The 12,264-nt window shown below is 37.1% G+C and overlaps 1 protein-coding gene across 1 annotated transcript in view; it reads right to left on the minus strand.

Moving 5' to 3' along the window:
- The window catches only part of runx2b (RUNX family transcription factor 2b), a 146,383-nt gene extending 134,442 nt beyond the window's left edge, over positions 1-11,941 (minus strand). The window contains exon 1 of the mRNA XM_086263609.1: positions 11,901-11,941. The gene's annotated coding sequence lies outside the window, so the exon portion shown is untranslated. The remainder of the gene's footprint in view (positions 1-11,900) is intronic.
- Between the last annotated feature and the right edge of the window lie 323 nt (positions 11,942-12,264).

Genomic DNA, 12,264 nt, shown 5'->3' on the forward strand with positions numbered 1-12,264 from the left:
ATCTCCTCCACACCTGCTTCATGCCCTGGAGGACGGGGCTGTGGCCCCCCCACACCCTCTAGCAGATTATTACATGAAGGAACCTTTTAAAAAAACAAAAAACAAGCGCGTCCATGCTCACAGGTGTACACACGGGTGATCACACCCACAAACTACACCCTTTTTGGCTCCTACCTCAAAGCACACTGTGTTCTGTTGATCTTATGTGCTGCACAATAATGTTTAATATTTAGTATTTACTGTCATATTCCTATATATCATTGTGATGTTGTTTATTCTATTACTCTTGTTCTCTTCTGCTTGCTTTCTTTTTTCTTTCTCAGCAGGTGATCCAGGTGATTGATATATGCATTTTTTTTCTCTGCCCGTTCTGTTGGTTTTTGTCTTTTGCCCTTCTCCCCCGTCCCTCTTCTCAGCTGTTTCTCTTTCCCTCTTTCTTTCTCCCCTTCTTTCCCCCAGTCAAGTCTGTCCCGTATTCAGTAAGTGAAAATAAAATAAACAATAAAAGGTGAATCAAATGGACCATTACGGCAAGGCTGGGATGGTCAGTTTGGTAAAGTAAATCCGTTGGGCATCTTTCTTTGCCTTTAGACAACAATTCTGATGGCAAAAGAGCCAAACGGGACAGGCCAAAATAAATAAATAAATAAATAAATAAATAAATACAGATAAATTAATATTGATAATTATTGCTGTCTTGCTGAATTTCTCTAAAAAAAGTGTTATAATTATATTAATACAGAAACAAACCCAAAATATTTTTCTTCTTATAGTTGTAAAGTAAAAAAAAAAAAAAAAAAGGTAGATAGCCTTTTATTGCCCTTTAATTCTTTAAAATAACCCACTATTATAAGTTTTCAAAGAGTCCAGAAAATCGGAGCTCATCTTTCTCATTATATCTCAAAAAGATTATCGTCTCGTGTAGGTTGTATTATACAGACATCCTTCTAAGGAGCTGTTCGTCCCTGACACACTCAGACTTTGTCTTCCTTGAGCTTTCGGTCTCCGTGTGAGATGACACATCACTGAATAATAAATGATCCATCTTTAGGATTCTTTTCATTTAATATTCTTAGAATGACTTTTCCTCCACACAGCTACTGAACACATTACACTCAAATCCCTTAAAGAAAAAAAATGCATTATTGAACTGAGGTGTTGTTCTTCCGCTGCTCTAGAAGTTTCAGTAGACACAAACGGGCACCACTGCTCTTATCAAGGCGCTGTAGCAAACAAAACACGGCTTTACATGTATCATTCACGAGAAATGCTTGTAAGGGCAGATTTTATTGCTCTACCTGCCAGCTGACAAGCCTGCAAAAGGTTGTCTTATGGTCTTTTTTTAAATAACTGGATACATGCAAATAATACATAAAGACCTATATTCCATTTAAAAAGGTTAACCCCAAATTTTGTCCACCAAGGTCCACTCTGCTGGGGGAAAAATGGTGACAAACAAAATAAAAAAAGTTAAAAACTACAGTTTTAACCGTTTTAAATCGCTGCAAATTCCTCCATCAGTCCTTCACCCAACAAAGCCCCAGGTTTGACCTCCTCCCTGCAAGCTTTGTGATGATGTTTACGGTGTGAGTCTTGTGTTCAGCTCCTGCTCTGCCACATGTCTGACCCATGTACCTGTTAGGGATGCATCAGTTATGAAATTATGATATCTGATGGTATTGGGCCAGTCTTTTGATTCAGTTTTACAGGAAAGTATTTGTTTTTGAAGTCTTCATCACACAACAAGCGCTCTTTTTTAAAATAAAACTCAAAAAAGGTAAATTAAACTGTGTATCACTGAAACTGTCCACTTAACAGCTGTCTTGATGATAACTGTGGACAAGCCACAGAAGATCATTGCTGAAAAGGGTTGCTGTTCACGGAGGGCTGCCGGTAAGCGTAAGAATGGAAAGTTGACTAGAAGAGTGGTAGAAAAGGTGAATGCAACATAGGTGACAACACCACCTTCTTTATGGAGATACAGATTTCCTTTAGCAGCAGGACTTAACATCTGCTCACACAGTGGAAACTACTGTGCTTGTTAGGCCCTTCAACTCAGCTGACCTGAGCCCACACTCCATGGGGTCAAGAGGAAAATGAGAAACAACACAGCAACCTGGGCTTCAGTAACACCTCAGCAGTGCCACAAGTGCCACAAGATGAACATAACTATGCCATGCCTCACTGAGGCAGTAATTCATAGTAAAGGAACCCCAAATACTGAGTATATGAATGATTGTATCTTTCAGAAGTTGGATATTTGTGCGTTGTAAATCCTTTGTTGATTGCTCTTATAAAATATTCTAATAATTTGAGGTATTTCAGATTTTCATCAACTATAAACCACAATCATCAAACTTCAAAAGGAAACATGAAGACTTTACTTGTAATATACACAGAGTATATCAAAGTGTACCTTTTTTTATTTAAATTCCAAAAAGTATCAATAAACAAATAAATAAAAACTTTTTTGCAATATTTCTTTTATTTGCACTGGTACATGCGCAGGAGAGCACATCCCTGCAGCCCAGAGTGGTGAACCATCAGAGATAGACGCAGAGTCAATCATACCTCATCTGGTCTTTCATAATTGATCTTACATCTATTAATTTAATATAATCTAACAGTAAGAATACACAAGAAAGTAATGAGTAGTCTACATGTCATTACTTTGCTTCATGTTACTGATCGCTCTTCTTACAGCAAAAGACTGCCAGAACTGGCTGCTTCACACCCCGTCTAATATTACTTCATCTTGTTTCTCCCCTCTCTACTTTATTAAAAATACTTGATTACCATCAAGGTTATGGACCATCACACAGTACTCTATAATACCTGCGTAATTTTTCACATGATAAGAGCTACATATCAGCCTCCAATGACGATTTAGTAAATAGGGAGCCACTTCAACCTCCTCCAACAAACCACAAGGCTTATGTGCTACAGATGAAAAGAAGAAATTTGATTCACCACTTGAGGGAAAAAAAAAAAAAAAAATCACAGGTACAACCAGGCTACAAAGATGAGGAGGACAGAGTAGCAGATGCTGATGTGTGACCCAAAAGTAAACAAATGACTCCACTGAGCTTTGCAGGAGCACTCACTAGTTAAACTCCATATGACAGGAGGAGCAAACGGATGGAAACTACCGATGCAGTTACATCTTCCGTTTATACTGCAGCGTCTTTTTGGAAATAGGGTAAATTATTGAAGTATAAGCTAAAACTGTGGAAGGGGGGAGAAGATTAATGTTCATGGAGTTAGATTTTTAACTTTGCTTGCAATGTCTTCAACAACAGCTAGGGGGCTCTGGCTATTAAGAATGATCTTTCCATTCCTATTACACAGAGTAACTGATTTATTATTTTATTTACGCAGTGTTGTCATAGTAACTGATATTGATCATTCAGTATGGAATAGCAGTGAGCTAAGGCCAGTCTCTTAGTAGTCAGTGGGTGTATTTTTAAGAAAACAAAACCACCATATGATGTTAATTCTGTGCACCTTAAAACTGAAGTACAGTTAATTAATACTGTTTGTCCTCCAATCACAGATGCCCAAAGTACCACACTGCACTTTGTTTCTACTCTTTAGGGGCAGCTATAGACCGACTGGTGTGAGCAGAGCCGTCTTTTTCACTACATCTGTGGATGGAAAACGTTTGTCTGTGCTTGTGATAATGACTGCCTGTCTTCATGTAATACACTATAACAACTGCACAGTCCTCACACTTGGGATAATTCAAAATAAATTGAATTAAAGGAAATTAAATTAATAAAATTAAATATAATTCTCAAACTTTCCACAGCAGAAATTACAAACTAAACTCATCATACTTTCTGTTTTATATAACCCACATATCTGGACACATAACCTGGTACATAGTTTGAACACACGGGGCTCCAACATTAATCCCACAGATTCCTTATTAAGCATAAAAAGAAATCAATACATGATTGATATAACAAATTGTTTACACAAAGGGTTTATGTAGTTAATCAACTTACTACTGAAAACCAGTATGAACCTGGAGAGAACAAGTCAGATAAAGCAGAACTCTGAGACATCGGGCTCAGTATGACTAAGTAATCCTATAAGCCTGGTTCAAGTATCAAGCAATTAGCATTTAGATAGGAAAAATATTGATATTCAGTATACATCTGACATTCTTATACCACTCACAGTAATTATGACATTTTGTAGTACATGTAGATAATGATATGAGTCAAACGTTGGTGGGGACAATGAAGCTATAAAAAAAAAAAAAAATCTTGACATTATGTGGTTCTCTGTGCTAATGAAAACTTCCTTCCTTCACCGCCATAATAGTAATGGGTTTATTATTGTCCCGGATCATTTGCAAGCTTTTAAAAGCAGACACACAGTAACTATCTAAATGTGCTCCCACTTTATCAAGAAAAGGCTCTATTATGTTATTTCCTTTATTTGTGGAGAAAAGGAGCTCTGTGAGGCAGCACTTAGTCAAGCAGTGCTCGACATAATTTAGTATAAGCATGCTAAGACACAGTGCAATGGTACAAGAGCCAAATGCAGTTACATTTACCTATTTGTCACATTCAGAAATACTATATGAAACACCCTGAATTCCTTTTCTTTTAATTGTTAACATATAACTTATCATCTGTGAAGGACGGCTGTGTGGCAGACAGGATGTGGTCCCGAATGCAGAAGAAAACTAAAAAAAAAAGTAACTTTAATGATGGGTTCTTTCACAAAACGCAACCAGTAGCAGGACAGGAGAAAATAATCCAAAAAGTAGGACTCTTCCAGAACAAGAAAACACAACCATGAGAGAGTATTTAACAGAGGACAAGACAGTGAGAGGACAGCTGAAACTAATCACAGATGGTGAGACAAGGGAAGTAGAACTAAATAAAGGACTATCAAAATAAAACTGTAAATAACTAAAACTGAGACCAGGACTCAAACACAAGAACTTGACACAGACACAGAAAGCAAGCAAACACAAAAAAGAAGGAACAGAAAAGAAAGACATCATCAACTAAAGCAGTAGAGGAACTACTGCACAAGGAAAGAAAAACTGATATCATAAAAAGAAGACTAAGGAGCTCAAGCATAAATCCCATCTGAAAACCAGAAGGAAGTCACAAACCTACACAGCACATAATGAACTTAAAGATCTTTAGAACAGAGGCAGAGATAGTAAAGGCAGAGAAACTTGCATCAAGGAGAAGGAAAACAAACAAGACATCTAAACACTAGGAAACAACAGAAAGCTAAACATCAACAATCCAGAATGCAGAGCCATATCACAAAAAGTGCAAAACTAGAGAAAACATCCCAAAAACTCAAAACCCTGGGATCTAGACCCGGGTACCGTGACATCATCAGGCTTTGACTGTAACTTTATAAGAAATGAATTGGCAACAGATTAGCTGGATCTGTGTTACATGGAACAAATATGTCTCTGATAGCAGAGTAACTTAAACTTTACTGTGCTATAAGCATTACACCTTTATAATATGTGAGAAACTTCTGTTTGTGACCAACTTGTGGTATTTGTTATTTGTATTTATTGGGGTATATTTTTTGTATCTGTGGCACCTTTCTGCATGGTGAACATGCATTAATTGCTGCTTTTTATTTTTTTACTGCAGCCTATTTGATTTAGATAAACACAGGTGTTAGCACTCACAGCAATTAACACACATGTTTGAGCAAGGAACACATAAGCTTCAGGCCCCTGAGTTTCAGTCCACCCTGCTTTTTCTTCCATCTTGTGCTCTTCGTGTCTGCTCTGTATTACGTGGTCAAAATAAAGGCTGGGAAAATTAAGCTGCAGTCCACTCCTAAGAACTCTGTCTTCTATAATCAGGGATTAAAGTGGGATGTGACAGGTGGGGAAGCTTTAAGATCAGGTGTAGCAGTGTAGCGTGGGGAAAACAATTACTTACAAAATACATCACGTAACAGCTTGTTTTGTGAGCCTGTACATTCAGATTCTTCTTCACATACAGGCTGTGATCAGGTGACGTGTGCTGATTTAGCTGACAAGATCTAAGCAGATTTTTCACAAGTTATATGGCTGATTTTCAACTCACTGGCAATATAGCGTAAGGTTAAAATGCAGAATTTGGTGAGTGAATTAATCATCACTGACCATGAGCAACACAGCCTGCTGTGCACCAATCCAGCATAGTCCATCACTGAAAATCTCACCAAAATACTGTAAACTAACCAGTTTAAACAGCGTGGCATTTTCGCACACACGCATTTGAATAACACAAGTACAGTATATTACAGGATTTTGCAAGAGATTTTACAAAAGCACACATATAGCTCCAAAATCTGATGTCTAGTGCAGCAGTCACAGGCCACAGACCGGAGTCGTTTGGTACCGGGCCACAAGAGTTGAGGCTCGGGTGTGAAATATATGGTTTTTATGGTTTTGAATCAGTTTTATCTTTTTTTTTTTTTTTAATCGTTAACTTGGTTTCCCGTGTGTTATGAATAAATCTTCTTTTTTTGGTACTGGTTTTATTTTGTTGTATTTATTCGTGACACCCTAAAGGCTGGTCCCTGAAAATATTGTCGGACATAAACCGGTCTGTGGCGCAAAAAAGGTTGGGGACCGCTGCTCTAGTGTTTCCGCCTTCTTACATCTTACATCTTGTATAGAAACTGTTTGTTTCTATACAAGATTTGTACATATTTGTACTAATTTGTACATCTGTTCTTATTTGTTAAATTTATTGAGATTTTGAGAAAAAATTTTAAAAAACAAAAACATTACTTCGTTGAGCTTGCTCCCCTTCTCTATCACTGGCTAAATCAGGGGTGGCCAACTCCAGGCCTCGAGGGCCGGTGTCCTGCAGGTTTTAGACATCACCCATGGTCAACACACCTGAATCAAATGATTAGTTCATTACCAGGCATCTGGAGAACTGCAAGAAATGTTGAGGAGGTAATTTAGCCATTTAAATCAGCTGTGATGGATCAAGGACATGTTTAAAACCTGCAGAACACCAGGTCTAGAGGCCTGGAGTTGACCACCCCTGGGCTATACGGTAATAACCAATGTTCCCTCTAAACTGTCCGCGCACTGCTGGCACGAACTCTGCACACAGAAAATCTGCGTTGCGCACAAAAAAAAATCTAACCAGAATTGAAATTAAAATAAAAACTTTAACAATTCTGTTTTGCAGTGTTAGTCAATAAGTGACTGGCTGCTCCCGTATGGGATTAGAACAATGCCACCTTATCCCATAGTCCAGCCAATGATGTGATTCACATTCAAATATATGCAGCTAATCAAAGTCGTTGACAGGCTATGACAGCGTCCTTATGTGCCGACACCGGTGTTTTAGCTAGCAAAGCGGCTGATGTGGAGTGAAGCCACGTTAATGACAATGTGTACAACCATTGGAGATGTGAGCAGGACAGACGGAACAACTGACGGGAAAAATGTGGACTTTATACCAGTTTTGATTTTGTGTTGATCGGCCACGTAAAACCAGAGTTATGATAAAAATATCTGCACTGTTTGGTTTTCTTCCTGAATACTGTCGTTGTTTATATTTACTGCAGGAAGAAACGGTAAAAACGGCTTTTTATAAGGAAAACGCTCAAAAGCCTGTGAGCAAAAACAAAACTCCCAGCCTTTCCTATTGGTGGAAAAATGTACCATGTCGACCAATCAAAAAATGATATGGCAACATGGCATTTAGTTGTTTAGAAAGGGGGAAGTTTTAGGAGTGACGGCGGTGTTCTGAGATGTGAGAGATTTTCGACCTTTAGCATGTTTGTAGTTTAAAGTTAGTGTGTTGTCTTGTGTAGTCAGTGTGTAGTGTAGTCAATAGTTTTGTTGTGTGTCAGAACAATGAGGCGACTGCTGAATGTTACAGGTGTTACAGCAGTGATACATCTGCTGCTGTCAGGCCTGCAGGTATCAGGCTGTTGTTCTCCTTCATCTCATAGTGGACAGAAATTATTTTTTGGAGGGGCACAAATAATTTGTGTGGCATCAGATTTGATGCAGAACAGCTGATTGTTCTGTAAATAGTTTGAAATGTTTTTGTTTTTTTTGTTTTTTTTAAACGCCTTGGCTGCATTTTTAGGGAAACAGCTGCAAAAACTGAGTAACTTTTTTGAAGAAGTAACTATATAATTAATTGCCCAACATTGGTCATTATATATTGTATTTTGCAGACAGAGTTACAGACTCTATCCCAGACCACAGACTCATAATACAAGTCAGAGCTTTATAAAAATAAAAAAAGAAAGCTGTCTTTCAAGTCGCTCAAGTTATTTTTACTTCCAATAGTGTTAACATACTACGCAGGTCATGAACAAGACTTTTTTAATTTCCATTGTAAGTGGGCTAAAGCAGTTAATTAAAAGTAGTCTAACATAAACGTAAATGCTGTAATTTGATTATTTTAATAAACCATGTGACTTGGATGGATTCAATGCTGGCGTGACCACAGTGCACACGTCTGCTGTTGCTCACAGAGGTCCAAGGGACCGCTCAGGGAGTTTGTGTGTTCGCTCAGACACATGAAAAATTAGAGGGATCATTGGTAATAACCACAATCAAAACTTTGCATTTGCACCATGATGGTGTAAGCTGGCCGTAAGATTACATTAATTACATTACATTAATCAATACAGTGCAAGTATCTCCATTCTGTCACTGGAAGCAATCCAAGGCTCCAACACATGATAATTAACTCATTTTTCAATAATGTGCAATTATTTTCTTATCAGATTTAAACTGCTCATTAATTAAAGCTGCTAGAATGCCATCCCAGCACACTTTAACCCCTGAATATAATAAATCAACAGACCATAATATAAAAAAATAAATATGCTTTTGTCTATTTTTAAAAGCTTAAAAAAAGAAGCCAACTGGATTTCTACGAGTTTGTAAATTCATTTCTCCTCTCATTCAAGAGGCTTGTTCAGATATCCTTTTAACACAATACTTTACCCATACTAATTTAATCTCATAATAGAAACCCAGTTTCACAAGACTATAACTGCTTTTAACACATTAATAGAAAAAGCACTATTCCATGTGGATGAAATAAAAAATTTCCACCGACTTTTTTCCCACCGAATGTGCAAGATTTTCTCCTCTGTAGTCAAGCAGTTATACAAACTTAAATCAGTGTTTTAATGCCCAAAACAAAGCGCTGCATATGACCATATAGGACAATGTGATAATTGTACACTCCCACATCAAGTACACCTACAGTGTGGACTAGGGCCGATATATATCGGATGATGATATAAAAACATCTATTCTTTCATTTTACGCCATTGTTTGTTTCGTGGTGTCACAAAATAAACTGTTTACAGCAATATTTTTTCATGGTTTTGATGGTCACTGTAGTGGCTATATTCATTTCATAAAGTTCTCTCTTTCTCTTATATTTAATATAACCACACTATGGACGAACAAACACCTGTTTTTATGTTGTGGTTAGCAACAACGACGATAAAACCATCGCGTGTCCGCTTGTTTATCTTCCACATAACCCTTTCACAATAAAGCTCAAGATCCTGTTGAGACTTTTCAAAATAAACCGAATCAGGTAAAAGAGCATGCAGAGTTTTTAAGGATGAGAAGCAAAAAAGAGCCGTCAGGTGCTAAAAAATAAACCTTAGACTGAAATGTTAGAACAGGCTTTTCCCCGCAGCACGCCGTGTAATAAATACTCACAAAGAAACGGCGGCCATTACAACATATGTCTAAAAATGTATAGTTTCATGCATCGGTTAAAACACTCGACTCCAGGTACACGACGCCCAGCTGGAAACACTTCATGCAAGTCGAGCTGCCCGAGATTCACAGAATTTACAGAAAATGTTACATTTTTGTGATTTATATCATTATCGGACGATAGATGTCTTATATCGGGATATGAGATTTTGGTCATATCGCACAGCCCTAGTGTGGAGAGCCTCTTTGTACATCACTGCGTGTGAAGTTTTCACACATAAAGTGTTACAAAGACAATTGTATAAATGTGGCGAGGGTGCAAAGTAGACACATTTTGCAGGTTATAGCAACAATACTTTTCAAAGTTTACTCTATTTTTATTTTATTTTTTGTGGACATTGGCTGCTTTTTCTGTTATTTTTAGTCCAGTTCTTGTACCATTGTCAGATAAGTGGTGAATCATTCAAGCGTTAAAAAAGGCAATTAACTCGAGGTATGAACCAGTGTTGTGTGCTCACATAACAGACAACTTAGCAAAGAACCAATTGTATCTTTCTACACTTTGTTACTAGCAGTATGCTGCAAAAACACATTATTGTGATGTAGTCTATTTTGTTCAAATTACAAATTAATTTAATGTTTCTATGGTGAACTTAATTACATCTTTTACAATCTGCATGAAATTCAACAACTTAACATTTGCTGAGATGACGTGATCCAATCTAGCGGTGTAAGAGTGGTTAGCGGCCTGGACTCGCGCTATCACAAGATCACGCCAGAATTTAAACCACAGGAAAACCACTGGGGTCATAAGAGGCAGCAAAGCATTCACACACCACGTGCATGCTATTGCTATTTATTGTGGTTTAACCTGTCAAGGACAAAACCATAACATTTTGTATCAAGCTTTCTAATCATAGCTTTTCCTGCTTTATTTTTATTTTTCATTTTTGTAATGGAGTATGGCACAGTGGTTAGCACTGTTGCCTCACAGCAAGAAGGTCCTGAGTTCAAATCCACAGTCAAAAGACATGTTAGTGGGGTTACGTTCACTGATAAGCCTAATGTGTCCATATGTTTGCTTGTTTGCCCTGCGATAGACTGGCGAGCTGGGAAAGGTCCAGCCCCCCACCCACGACCCTGATAAGGATGAGTGGAAGAAAATGCATGGATGGAGTGCAGCTATGTGAAAGCTGCTATAAATCCATTACTGTTTCATGTTAACCAGATTCTAGACTTTGTTGAACACTCCAAAGAATAACATTAACATAAATAAATAAAACTTAAAATAACAATGAAAAAGAATTCTAGGTTAACCAATTACTTTCTATAAGCATAAAGTACTTTTGCTGGACTAATGTAATTTGAATGGGTTGGATCAACTCAGTTAAATTAAGTTGGACTGAACTGCAGAAAATACGTTGACTCATCATTAATTAAATAAGTTGGTCCAACTCAAGTACATTAAGTTGGAATAACAGAATTACATGATGCTAAAATAAAGCAATTTAATCAAGTGGAAATCCTTTCCAAGATTATTTTTAATGATCATTTAAGTAATTATTTTGAGTGGAGGACAACAAGTAAACAAGTCACAGACTCTGTAGCCTTGCCTTCAGTGACAGACTTCCTAACCATACTTGGTCATCACGCCAAGTAAAAGACAAACTTGTCACTTGCACAAGTGCATTGATTTAGAGCTGACACCCTGCATCAAAAGCCTGTGGCCTGTATTGAGTGGTGCATTACCTTCTCCCATTAAAGCACTGGTACATAGTACAAGTACACATTTAGTACACTATACAGTATAATGAGAAAAAGAACGGCTATGTAAGCTAACTTTAAAAACTAATTAGTGAGTAAGAAAGAAAACGACAAATATTTATCAAAACAAACTTATTCAACAGCATAAGATTTAACATTATACGTTACAAGTTAATTAGGTCAAATAACCTCATCTATCTTATTTCAACATCCAAATATATACAAGACAACTTTCAAGGTAAGCTGCCTGTTGATAGGTACTGCTGCGGAAACGTATTTGGCTAATTAGTATGCTAGAAAGCTAGCATGCAGCGTGCCTTATAACGTCACAATAAATAAATAAAATAAAGCATGCTAAAAAACAAATTATGTTTTAGTATTTTAGATATTAACACAATGTTTTTACAAATGTACAGTACAAGACACTCACCATTTTCCGTCATGTTAGCCACGGGCTTTTTAAAGAAAGGAGTTCGGACTGTGTTTGTTCCCCACAAGGGAAGATAAAATGTTATGCCCCCAAACAATGTACACTTCCGGAAATTAAATAAATGCAATAAAACAGAAATAGTATAAAACTAGAGCATATGCTACACCAATTGTGTTCATGTAAAATACTGAAAATGTTAACTTTTATATATTATCTGACAGGCCAAAAAATTAATTAATTAATTAATAAAAAGTGCAGCTTAAAAACAGGATAAAGTTAGGTGTCATACGTGGCTATTATATAACATGGTGGACTAATGTGCCTGTATTAATTCATCTCCATACTATTGTGTAAAGTTGCACTG

This window comes from Aulonocara sp. 'chitande type north' Nkhata Bay, linkage group LG15, assembly GCF_057382095.1.
Source record: "Aulonocara sp. 'chitande type north' Nkhata Bay isolate Kocher_YH1m ecotype deep benthic linkage group LG15, A_spYH_male_GT1.1, whole genome shotgun sequence".
NCBI lineage: Eukaryota > Metazoa > Chordata > Actinopteri > Cichliformes > Cichlidae > Aulonocara > Aulonocara sp. 'chitande type north' Nkhata Bay.